Here is a 13,802-nt window from a genome sequence, read left to right on the forward strand (position 1 = left end):
ATAGCAAGCAGTGTGTCCTGCTTTCAGAAGAAGGCCCCTGTACTCGAGCAATCCTCTTTTTGTTGGTAATTGAGAGCCTCTTGGTCCCTGAGTTGGGGGACTTGGAGAAGCAACATGGAAGATTGTAATGGAGCTGCTGGTCTCTCGATCTCATTGTTGCAACAGCGACCTCCCTCTCCCTAGCAGGTGAGACAGAGCCTGTCTAGGATACCAAAGTGTTGGGATGGACTGTAATTTTTGATGGACTCGAGATCAAAGTCGCTTTGGGGGCTTTGCTATTGCTTGCATGGTGGGGGCAGTGAGGCTCGTGCTTTTGCTCGTGCAAGTATGGGGAGAGTTGATGCTTTTGCTGGAGCTTGTGTGTGGGAAGCGGAAGGGGGCTCTAGGGCTCTGATGTTTTTGTCATTCATCCTTTGGGGTTTTTTATGTTTTGTGGATGTTTGTGAAGAGTAAGAATTTCAGGTTGTATATATTCTCTGATATTAAATTGAACCATTGAACCCTTCAATCTACAAGTTAACTGTTATATGTTCAAACATATTGTTGCACGTGAGCATGATATACATGAGAAATTCAGTGGAATTCTTAGGGTGCAGCCTCCTGTATTGAACGATAACTGGTCATGAAAGTTATAGTAGATGTAATGTAAAGAAAACAGGTCCCCATTAGTACTTTTGTATAAAGCTCACAAAAGTATCAGGCAGGCAAAAATCTTAGCAATCTTGTGCTGGTTCTGAGGGAGCTGACTCTATCATTAATATCATGTGGTCTTGTTATTGTGGAAATTTCTTGTTTCCCAGCACCCAGTTCTTCCAAATAATGTTACTAGTTGGGGAATACACAAAATTAAATTTCCAGAAGGATTTAGAACCGCATTTATTAAAAGAGTGACAGTTGCTGTAAACTCCCATAAGAAGCAGCTTTTAATAAAGTTAGGCTCCGAAACTGTAGTGTTTGAAGAATTCAGCAGATTTCTGATCCATTTTTGGGCCAAGTCCAAGATACCTCTCTGCAAAACAAAACTCAGTGAAACTGAGCAGCCTAGCTCACTGGCAGCTTCAGCACCTAACACCTCGAACTTCAGTAGCCGAGAATTCTATGAGAAATTCTGCGAAAGAGAAGAGCTTCCACATTCAGCAGGTCGGAAATAAGTATGAAATTGTGGAAAGATATCTGAAAGAAGAGGAGTTACCCAAAACCTTCATCTGGATTTCACAGTGAGTTATAACTGTACAAAATGGCCGTCAACAAGATCATCACCAGTAATGTATATGATCTCTGTCTCCAGCACAAGCTCACACACTGTCCCTAAGGTCACGGTCTCCTTGCCCCCAGAAACCAAGCCTGAGAATCCATTCCATCTATTCCTGTTGATATATGTCACATATACTACTTCGCTGCCGATGCTTCATTGAAGAATTCAAATACATATCCCTACTGGCATTTTTTGATAAATATGACTTGCATTCATCTCTGGAAGATATATTTAATTGTTTTGCTGAATTCCTAAAGTCACGGGCACTTACCATGCTCTCAAGACCTTTTGGCGCCCCTTTGCACTTAGACCTTAAGGCCATAAGATATAGGAGCAGAATTAGACCCTTTGGCTCCTTGAGTATGCTTTACCATTCCACGCTGGTTGATTTATTATCCCTCTCGACCCCATTCTCTTGCTTTCTCCCCGTAAACTTTGATGCCCTTACTAATCAAGAACCTATCAATCTGTCAACTTGTTCCCTTTGTGAAAGGAGGCTCTCTCGGGCACAGTGTAGGTATACAGAAAGCTGTGTAAGGTTTCCTTACCCTTCTGAGAAGACTTTGCCATTCTTTTCATTGGTAGAGCAACACTCATCGATACTCGAAGCAGTGCTGTTTATGTGTGGCATGGCACTTTTAAGGGTGACTTCTGCAATTCAGAGTTGTAATGAATCAAGAGACCAATGCAGGAAGTTTCATCCCTAATGCCCTCAGACAAACATCACATGAGTTGTCTTGCTAATTCTGTTTTGGAATTGAGGCTAATGAATGTTGAGTGTTTTTTTTACAGAACTCTTGGCAACAGCATTAAAAAGATTGTGAACATGAGAATTTCGTGTACAATGTGCATTAATAAAATGCCTATTTCTAGAGAGGGTAAGTTCAAAGGAAGAGTAGAGGGAAAATTTGTTTTTATACAGAGAGTGTTGGGTGCTTAGAATGTGTTGTCGTGGGTGGTAGTGGAGTCAAACATGATAGAAGCAAGTAAGAGGATCTTGGGTTCATGAATGTTCAGAGAATGGAGGGAGATGAGCACTGTAGGCTGAAGAGATTTGTTTAGTTACGAGTTTAATTACTAGGTTAATTAAGATAGCAGGGCCATTTCCAATCATGTCATCATAATCTGCAATTATACATTTTGGGATTTTTACACCATTTATCTCTATATAAAGTGTTTTTGTTTCATTTATTGTTTAAATCAAAGCTCAAAATTTCAATGCAAATTTATTATCAAAGTACATATATGTCACCATATACAACCCTGAGATTCCTTTTCTTGTGGGAATTCACAGTAAATACAAAGAAGTGCAATAGATTCAATGAAACAACATGCATAAAATGCTGGAGGAACTCAGCAGGCCAGGCAGCATCTATGGAAAAGAGTACAGTTGACGTTTTGGGCTGAAACCCTTGAATGAAAGACAGCACCTATTGATTAGTTTTGAAGGGATGATAGTGTTGAATGCAGAGCCATATTCAATGAAGAGCAAACTGTTGTGTGCACCTTCACTGTCTAGATATTCCAGGACTGAGTGAAGAGCCAACAAAATGGTATCTGCCGTTGACCTGTTATGATTGTAAATGTTTACAGAAGTGATACAGAATGATTTATACATGCCTTCGGCTATAAGTCACGGGAGTGTGGTGGTTAGCACAACATTTTACAGTACCAGTGACCCAGGTCGAATCTGCCTGTAAGGAGAGTGAACATTCTCCCCGTGACCACGTGGGTTTCCTGCCACAGTCCAACAATGTACCAGTTTGTAGGTTAATTGGTCATTGTAAATTGTCCCATGATTAGGTTAAGGTTAAATTGTGGGATTCTTGGGCAGAATGGGCTGGAAGGGCCTTTTCTGTGCTATTCTCAATAAAGAAACAAACAAACAAACAAACAGGATTTTGAAATATTAAGAAATGCAAACTGCACTCTCTTTGACTTTATTATCAATGTAACATAATGCATATAAATCACACTAGTTTATTGCTTTGCAGCAGAAATCAATCCTGTAAGTTCTGTTTAACTAAAACCATATGGGTACTTAATTCAGGGGAAATGTTCATGATGTTTATAGTTCTTTTATACAAGGCTGAGGGGAAACATATTGATGGCTGGCTGAAGCAGCGATAGTAATCAAATAAAAAATTGTTGAAATGTAATATGGAGGCTTAACCTTTACTTATTTGTAATGTAATTATCTAATAAAATGATGAGGGGAAAAGACAAATAGGGTTTTATTTGGGTCTAATGACAGTCAGGAAAGGTGTGTCATTCCCGTCTGAAGAACGCTACCAGCCAAAGTGGGCGAGGCCAAGCAATAGCTATTTTTCTTAATCATGAACATGAGAAAGTCTGAAGATGCTGGAAATCCAAAGCAACTCACACAAAATGCTGGAGGAACTCACCAGATCAGGCAACATCTATGGAAATGAATAGAAAGTTGACGTTTCGGGCCAAGACCCTTCTTCATGACTGAGAAGGAAAGGGGGAGATACCAGAAGAAAAAGGTGTGGGGAGGGAAAGGAGGCTAGTTGGAAGGGGATAGGTGAAGCCTGGTGGGTGGGAAAAGTCCAGGGCTGGAAAAGATGGAATCTGATAGGAGAGGAGAGAGGAACATAGGAGAAATGCAAGGAGCAGGGGACCCAGTAGGAAATAATAAGCAGGTGAGAAGAGGTAAAAGATCATAGTGAGAAACAGAGGAAGGGAGAGAAATTTTTTTTCATCAGAAGGAGAAACTGATGTTCATGCCATCAGGTTGGAGGCTCCCCAAAGGGGATATAAGGTCATGCTCCTCCACCCTGAGGGTGGCCTCATCTTAGCACAAGAGGAAATAATGGATCAACATGCTGGAATCAGAATTAAAATGTCTTGCTTGTGGCAGATAGAGCAGAGGTGCTCACCAAAGCGGTCCCCCAATTTATGCCAGGTCTCACCAGTGTAGAGGAGGCCGCATCAGGAGCTCTGGATACAATAGACGATCACAGCAGACTTGCAGGTGAAGTGTTGCCTCACCTGGAAAGCCTGCCTGGGCCCTGAATGAAGGTGAGGGAGGAAGTGTACGGGCAGGTGTAACTCAGGCTGCTAAGTGCCTGAAGCAACCAATAGATTAGATTCTGACTCTAATGCAGAATCCCTCTACTCCTAGCAGACAGGGTAACCATTATCAGGTTCTGGTCCCTGCTGCAATATTGGTTGAACATCCATTTGTAAACATACTGCTGCAATCTCAGATGATCTCTACCCTTAACATCTGATGATAGCTCTAAGGAACTAACATCTATCACTGACATCTACCCTAATTCCAAATCAGAATCAGAATCAGGCTTATTATCACTGACATTAGTCATGAAATTTGTTGTTCTGTAGCAACTGTACAGTGCAATACATAAAAAAGAATATATATTACAAAAAGAAATATGAATAAAAATATAGATATATAAGCTCTTAATCCTAATTTGATCCTATGATTACACTGCCCAAACATTCATTATTGGCACAATTTTTGAGTATGTAATTCTTCAATCGTTATTATTATGCCCGAGATTCATTCTCTTTAGGTTTAAGTACAATGTACTAATGTTGAATAATATACAGTATAAACTCTTTGTTTATACATTGATGTTTAACAATTTTATCATTCAATAGTTATGAATCATGCTATCATTCAATAGTTATGAGTCATACATTGATATAGCACAGAAAAAAACACTTCAGCCCAGCTCAACCCTGCTGACCAAGCTACATTTGTAAACTAGTCCCATTTGCCCAACTTTGACCTATATCCTTCACAACCTTTGCCCTGAATGTTAACTTGCAGGTTGAGTCGGTGGTGAGGAAGGCAAATGCCATGTTAGCGTTCACTTCAAAAGGTCTAGAATACAAGAGCAGGGATGTGATGCTGAGGCTTTATAAGGCACTGGTGAGGCCTCACCTTGAGTATTGTGAACAGTTTTGAGCCCCTCATCTTGGAAAAGATGTGCTGACATTGGAGAGGGTCCAGAAGAGCTTCACAAGGATGATTGCAGGGATAAAGGGGTTATCATACAAGGAATGTTTGATGGCTCTGAGTCTGTACTCACTGGAATTCAGAAGGATTAGGGGAGATATCATTGAACCTTTCGAATGTTGAAAGGCCTAGACAGAATAAATGTGGAAAGGATGTTTCCCATGGTGGGAGAATCTGGGACAATTGGGCACAGTCTCAGGGTAGAGGGGCGCCCTTTCAAAAGAGAGATGCGGTGAACTTTCTTTAGCCAAAGGGTGGTGAATTTGTGGAATTTATTGCCACTTGCAGCTGTGGAGGCCAGGTCGTTGGGTGTATTTAAGGCAGAGATTGATAGGTTCTTGATTGGACATGGCATCAAAGGTTACGGGGAGAAGGCCGGGAACTGGGGTTGAGGAGGAGAAAAAAAAAGAATCAACCATGATTGAATGACGGAATGGACTCAATGACCTGATTCTGCTCTTATGGTCTTACGGTATTCACGCACCTGTCAAAATGTCAGAAGAAGTGAATAAAATAATGCACCTTGGCTCATTAGTAGGATTGTTACATCCGATTTTAAACATTTGTACATTTCATATCAATTTAATTCTCAAGAACAAAATCGAAGTTAGCACTGAAGTGTGGTACTGAGAGGGCATGGCACCTTTTGAATGAGACAATGAACTAAGCTCCAGCTTCCTGAATTGGTAAGCTGGTTTATTATTGCCATATGTACAATTAGAAGCAAAGCAGTTACTGTAACATGCTAGAGTGCCTGTGATCAGCAATTCCTGCCACTGTCTCTCAGGAGATTTATACATTCTTCCTGTGACCATGTGGGTTTTTTTTTCCCGGAGCTCTGGTTTCCTCTCATATTTCAAAGATGTGCAGGTTATGGTTTGTAGTTGTGGGCATGCTATGTTGCAGCTGGAAGCATGACAACACTTGCAAGCTGCCCCCAGCACATATTTGGACTTCATTGGTCAGCGCAAATGATACATTTCACCCCATGTTATAATGTACATGTGACAAATAAAGCTAGCCTTAAAAATTCTTCAATGTCTTGAAAATCCTGTTTTGCCTACTGTTCTTACTGTTCAATTCATTACAACAAGGATTGAGGTTGTACAAGGAAAAATAACGAGTGTAGAACAAACTGTTACAGTTATAGAGAAAGTGTAGTGCAGATATACATTGAGGTTTATCTTATTTTATCATACTAGGGAACCAGTTAACAGGATAGAAGCTCCCCTTGAGGCTGGAAGTATGCACTTTTGCTCGATGGGAGAGAGGGTTGAAGAGAGAATAAACAGGGAGGATGGGATCTTTGATCATGCCATCTGCTTTAGCAAGGCTGTGAAAAGTGTTGCTGTGTACTTAGCTCTCTGTAGTTTCCTGTGGCTACGGACAGGGCAGTATTCATACCAAACAATTTTGCATGCAGATAGGATACACTAATAAAACCTGGTGAAGGTCAAAGAAACATGACAGATTTCATTTGCCTCCTGAGCAAGTAGAGGTGAACAATTCTGTCTTATACATTCTCCCCGGTGCCCTGGCCACTAAGCACATTTCTGTATGCTGTATGCAGACACAAGTTCAGAGATCGTGTTTTAAAAGAACATAACTGGCCACAAAGTACTTTGGATTGTTCTAAATGCAAAATGAATACTCTTTATGGATCCTTTTTCACTGTTCATATCTTTTCCATTTTGGCTGGCCCCTTTGAACATTGTTAATCTTGTACCTCTTACAGTTTTTTTAATGCTTGCATGGATTTGTTACCCTCTGGACCTACCACAGCTGGAAAATTGAAGTTATGCTTTATAAAGACAATAAAAAATAAGAGATTCTACAGGTGCTGGAAATCCAGAGCAACACATTCAAAATTCCAAGTGTCATGAGTGGAGACTGCCTCACCCTATGATTTTTTATGTTTTATAAAGTCATAAAACACAGGAGATTAACCAGATGCTGGAATTCCAGAGCAACACACACACACACACACAAAATGCTGGAGGAATTCTGCAGGTCAAACTGCATCTATGAAAAGGAATAAGCAATCAATGTTTTGGGCCAAGACTCTTCATCAGGACTGGAGTTCCAGAGACTTTTTTAAATATGACTAACAAACAGAAAAATTCCATGAACAGAACCAGATCTTTGATCTTGCCTATTATTTTCTAGCTGGACAGTAAATCATTTGACTATTGGTATTTCAATCCTCTCCATGTAAGAATGAAATATCCGAGTTCCCCCATATAATTGGAGACTCTAACCTATTTATTGTTAACTCATGTAGTGTAAGTTTTGCAGGCTTGAAGTTGCACTCAACTTCAGTCCCATTAGGTGTTAATCAGGAGGAAACAAAAATCAATTAAACATGAAAACGATAGCTTACTGTGTTCCAATGGCTGCAAACTGTGTTTCCCGGGAAGCAGAAGATGCCTGTGGCTAAGCAGCGAACAGCAAATGCATCCCACTCATTAACGAGTTGTCCATAAATCAGGCATGCATTAACTAGGGAGAATATGTAAAGGAATTGGGGAATGCAGGGAGAGTGCTGGAAAATGGCAGTGAGGTAGAAGATTGGGTGTGATTTTGGTGAATCACAGAACAAACCCAAAGGGCTAGAGATCCTTCACTTGTTCCAATTTGTTATTAAATTCTTCGGCTCGAAGTACTTCCAAAACAAAAAACATAAATCAGTTGTGCCAGAAACATTTTGTCCATGTTGCAAGGGGATGTAAGTCCATTCAGGGGACTCATAGGCCAAGGCAGTCTCCATCCATGACACTTGGCATGTCTGAGAAACAAGTTGCCTCTGATTGCTCATGGTCAGGTTTTGCCATTTGTAGATGATTTTGTTGAATTGGCTGACCTCTGCACTGATCAGTTAACCAGCATGGAATTCATGGCTCTGCAACTCTGTTGGACAAATATCCATTCTGAAGAAAATACATTGGGGAGAGGAGCAGGAGAAAGAATAGAGGAAGTTCCAAATGTTTGAGCCAGAAGAACAAGGCTATAAGATGACAATACTTTCAAGGATATCCTTCCCACTGAGTGTATGTACCCTGAATGAAGATACCAGAAGAGATAATATTAGTTATGGGACAATTGCATACCTTGACCTTTGGAGATCAAGGCCAACTGAATGTGAAGTATTCCAAATCTTGATAAAAGTACATGTGACAAATCAGCTGAAGGTCAGTGAGCAATGAGATATCAGATATTCTATCTGCAGGGTTTTGAGATATCTACACTCCTCTGAGTCTGACCTCTTGGTTATCCTTGGATTTTATTGTTCCACATTTGTGGCTCTATTTTCATCCCAGTTAACATCCCAGCCTATTTCTTTGCCCCTGTACCTCTCTTTCCTTCTTGAAGGCATGTCTTAAAATCAACCATTTTGATCATGCGTTTGGCGATCTACTTTGATGCCCCTCCATTTGACTTGGCATTAAATCTATGGGGATGTTCCTATGAAGCCACTTTTGCTATGAAGAAACGTATTCTACATATGAGAGACATTGATAAGCTGTGGACAGCTTGAGTGTAAATGCAACTGGTGCAAATCCATCGAAAAACCCATTCCTTTCCAAACTACCTATGACAGCTTACTAAAGTAAATGTTGGATACTTATTTTTTTAAAATTAAATGATTTAACAATATTTTCTCCTACTTAATGTTAAGCATCACTTTGGCAGATTGGTCATTCTCAAAATTAATTAAAATAATTATCCCTGCTATAATTCCACTATGGAAGCAGATGTTACCCAATACAAAATATGCTTTACTGACTGATATTAATATTTAATGTCTGACATTAATATTCAGCAGATTGAAGTTTATGCAGACCAGCACACTAATGAAAAAGAACGAGTAAAGGGAGACAAAATTAATCATGAGGCCTAACTATTAATATTGCTTTTCAGGTTTTGAAAGAGGAAGCACAGGGAGGAGAAAATGATGTGAAAGAAACAGAATGAAAAGGTTCAGATAAACATGGAAGAATACTTCAAGTGAACCACCTGTTTGTACAATTAATTGGTAATTGCTTTTCTATTATCACATGTACTCAGACACAGAGAAAATAATTTATTGCCAAGTGGTAAAAATGAAAATATTTCAAATTTAAATTGTTTGCATTGGTGCTTAACAAACAGCAGTTTTATTGAGTGAGTTTATAAATATTATCTGGTCATTTTAAAGGAAATTAAGTCTGTATTGAAGATTTTTTGTTGTAACTTTTCATGTTCCTTAAGATTATATCACAGCAATAAGAAATGGCAAGGTGCAGTCTTGACAGAGCAGAAAGCAACAACATTCATAGAGCACTACCTCGATATAAAATGAAATATCTTTATTGTCATTGCGTAGTACAATTTCAATGCACCAATACAGCGAAAATGAGTTTGCAACTCTTGTACACAATGCTGTAAAACAACAAATAAAATAAATAAACAATAAATCAAATCAAGTAACCAGCCAGTACAAGCAATGTCCAGCAGTACAAAAGTGCAACTCAGATTCATGGCAGCCATAAAACCAGAATTAAAAGTAGCAATATAACAAGTTTATGGATGATGTTTGATCGATTGGTTCAGGACAATTACAGCTCTCGGGAAAAAGCTATTTTTCAGTCTGGAATTGCGGGCATAGAAAATCTTATAACATCTGCCAGATGGAAGAAGTTCAAACAGATGATTGCATGGGTGTGTATTGTCCTTACAGATGCTTGTAGCTTTCCTTAGGCAGCGTGAGCTGTAGGTGTCCTCCAGGGCTGGGAGCTGTGTCCCGATGACCTTCTGTGTGCTAGAGATGACCCACTGAAGTGCTTTCCTGTCACTTGCTGTACAACTGAGATGCCACACAGAGATGCAATATGTTAAGATGCTCTCTATGGTGCAGTGGTAAAAGGTCACCAGCATCTGTTCAGGTAGACCAGCTTTCTTCAGCATCCTGAGGAAAACACAAGCGCTGCTGTGCTTTCTTAACTATTGTTGTGGTGGTAGTGGACCATGTAAGGTCTTCTGAGATGTGTATTCCCAGAAACCTGAAACTGGACACTCTCTCCACTATGTCTCCGTTAAGGTAGACTAGAGCATACTCGTCATCCCGTGACTTTCCAAAGTTGATAATTAGCTCCTTAGTCTTTCCTGTATTAAGGGACAGGTTGTTCTCTGAAAACCAGCTCACTAAATTCTGTACCTCCACTCTGTACACTTATTCATCTCTGTTGGAGATCAACCCAATCACTGTTGTGTCGTCTGCGAGTAGAGTATGGAACTCAATACACAACCTTGTGGTGTACCAGTGTTCAGGATAGTAGTGGAGGACAGGTGAGGGCCCAGTCTCACTACCTGTGAATGCTCTGACAAGAAATTCAGGACCCAGTTGCAGAGTGATGAGCTGAGGCCTAGCTGGTGGAGTTTGGAGATGAGCTTGCTGGGAATGACAGTATTAAAAGCAGAGCTATAACCAACAAACAACATCCTCACGTATGTGCCCTTTCCCTCCAGATGTGTCAGGACAGTGTGAAGAGCTAATGAGACGGCATCCTCTGCGGGCCTGTTCGGACAGCACAGAAACAGGCCATTTGGCCCTTCTAGTCTGTGCCAAATTATTATACTGCCTCACCCCATCGACTGGCATCTGGACCAGAGTCCTCTATACCCCTCCCATCTATGTATCAATCCATATTTCTCTTAAATGTTGAAATCAAACCCACATGCACCACTTCCACTGGCAGTTTGTTTAACATTTTCACCACCCCCGAGTGAAGAAATTCCCCCACCAGGTTCCCCTTAAATATTTTCCCTTTCCTTCTTAAGTTATGACTAATTCTAGGCTCACTCAACCTCAGTGGAAAGAACCTGCTTGCAGCTACCTTATCTATACCCCTGATCATTTTGTACACCTCTATCAAATCTGTCCTCATTATTCTATGCTCCATGGAATAAGGTCCTAAACTATTCAACCTGAACCTGCAATCAGAATCAGAATCAGAGTCATTTAATATTACCATCATATGTTGTAAAATTTATGGCAGCAGTATGATGGAATACATGATAAATATAGATAAAACGGTAAGTATATATTAAGTAGTTAAATTGAAATAAGTAGTGCAAAAACAGAAATTTAAAAAGTAGTGAGGCAGTGTTCATGGGTTCCATGTTCATTTAGAAATCAGATGGCAGAGGGGAGGAGCTTTTCCTGAATCATTATGTGCCATCAAGCTTCTGTACTTTCTTCCTAATAGTAACAACGAGAAGAGGGCCATGTCCTGGTTGGTGCTTTTCTCGATGATGGAAGCCGCTGATACCTGAGGTACCACTCCTTGAAGATGTCTTGGGTGTTACAGAGGCTGGTACCCGTGATGGAGCTGACTAATTTTGCAACACTGAGCTATGGTCAATGAACAGCATCCTGACATACAGTATACATTTGTAATGTTTAGCTGATCCAAGGCACATGGAGAGCCGTTGAGATCGCGTCCGCATGGACCTAGTCTGGTGACAGGCAAGTTGCAGTGGGTCCAGGTCCTTGCTGAGGCAGGAGATGATTCTAGCCGTGACCAACCTCTCAAAGCATTTCATCACCGTTAATGTGTGTGCCTCTGGCCGATGGTCATTAAGACAGCTCATACTGCTCTTCTTGGGCACTGGTATTATTGTTGCCTTTTTGAAGCAGGTGGGTTGGCCCGACCACAGCAGTGTGGGGTTGGAAATGTTTAGAACTTAGAATTTATTTAAATTTTACATCTATCCCACAATGTGAGGGAGTAAAAATCTTTGTGTTACGACTCCATTGCAATGTACGGACATGTAAACTTAGAAGACCAATGGCTTGTAGAAAGAAGCTGTCCCATAGTCTGTTGGTCCGGGCTTTAATGCTGTGGTACTGTTTGCCAGATGGAAGCAGCTGGTACAGTTTATGGTTGAGTTGACTGGTGTCCCCAAAGATCTTTCAGGTCTTCTTTTTGCACTTGCTGCTATAAGTGTCCTCAGTGGAGGGAAGTTCACATCCACAGATGTGGTGGGCTGTCCATTCCACTCTCTGTAGTGCCCAGTGTTCAAGTTTGGAGCAGTTCCTGTTCCAGGTAGTGATATAGCCAGTCATTATGCTCTCAATGGTGCCTCTGTAGAAGGTCTTGAGGATTTGGTGACCCATACCAAACTTCTGTAGTCGCTTGAGGTGGAAGAGACACTGTTGTGCTTTTTTTGCCACAAAGCCGATGCGTACAGTCCAGGTGAGATCATTGGTGACGTGTACCTCGAGGAACTTGAAACTACTCACCCTCTTAACTGCAGACCCATTGATGTTGATTAGGGTGTGCCCCTCTTTGAAGACCTCCATCAGTTGGTTGGCACAAGTTTTCAGAGCCTTACCAGGTACTCCATCAGTGCCTGTCACCTTGTGAGGTTTCACCCTCCTGAAAAACAGACTTACGTTGGCCTCCAAGACAGAGATCACAGGGTCACCAAACGCAACAGGCATCCTCACTGCTGTAGTTTTATTCTCCCTTTCAAGCGGAGCAATAAAGACATTGAGCTCATCTGGGAGTCAAGCATCGCTGCTATTCATGCTATTGGGTTTTGCTTTGTTTGAAGTAATGTCCTGCAAACCCTCCCAGAGTTGACGTGCATCCAATGTCGCTCAGAATTATTTCTTTGCCTTTGAAATAGCCCCCTGCATGTCATGCCTGGATTTCTTGTGCAGACCTGGGTGGCCAGACTAAAATGCCACAGATATAGTCCTCAGCAGACTATTAACCTCCTGGTTCATCACAGCTTTTGGTTTGGGAATGTACAGTAAGTTTCCGTAGGCACACACTAATCTACTCAGGTTTTAATGAAGTCAGTGAGAAATATGATGTACTCATCCAGACTCGAAGATCAATCCCTGAATACAGTCCAGTCACTGATACAAAGTAGTCCCGCAAGCACTCCAGTGCTTCCCTTGTGCAAACCTTCTTGGTCTTCACTATTGGTGCTGCAGTCTTCAGTCTCTGTCTAGTAGAAGTACAGCCAGGCGATCAGATTTTCCAAAGTGTGGGTATGGACTATGCAGTAATACCATGGTAACGCAGGTCCTCAAGTCCCAACGGTATCCTCATAAATTTCTCTGTACTCTTTCAATCTTATTGGAATCATAATAGATTTTCATAATAAATCATTCATAATGATTCCAAATCGCTTTTTGTTTGAGTTATTGATAGAGGTCATCTGACCAGGATACTGGAAGAAATGTACATGTTTCTTCAAACAGTGCTGCTGAGTCTTTGAAAAGTGGCTTGCTCTTGAGCTGTGGTTTGAAACAGACACACTCTTCTAACAGGCTTATTTCCTCTCTGATTTGTGGATAGTGAGATGGCTGATTAGAGCAGAGACACAAGAATTTCTGCAGATGCTGGGAATATTGAGAGACTCACACAAAATGCAGGGTGAACTTTTGTCTGGTTAAGGCAGTCAAGGAACTACAGATCATTCCACGTTGTACAGGAAGTTGTTCAGAAAATCTACGAAGGATAACTGAGAAGGTTCTACGCACCTTTT

This window comes from Hypanus sabinus, chromosome 12 (genome assembly GCF_030144855.1).
Source record: "Hypanus sabinus isolate sHypSab1 chromosome 12, sHypSab1.hap1, whole genome shotgun sequence".
In the NCBI taxonomy this organism is placed as follows: Eukaryota; Metazoa; Chordata; class Chondrichthyes; order Myliobatiformes; family Dasyatidae; genus Hypanus; species Hypanus sabinus.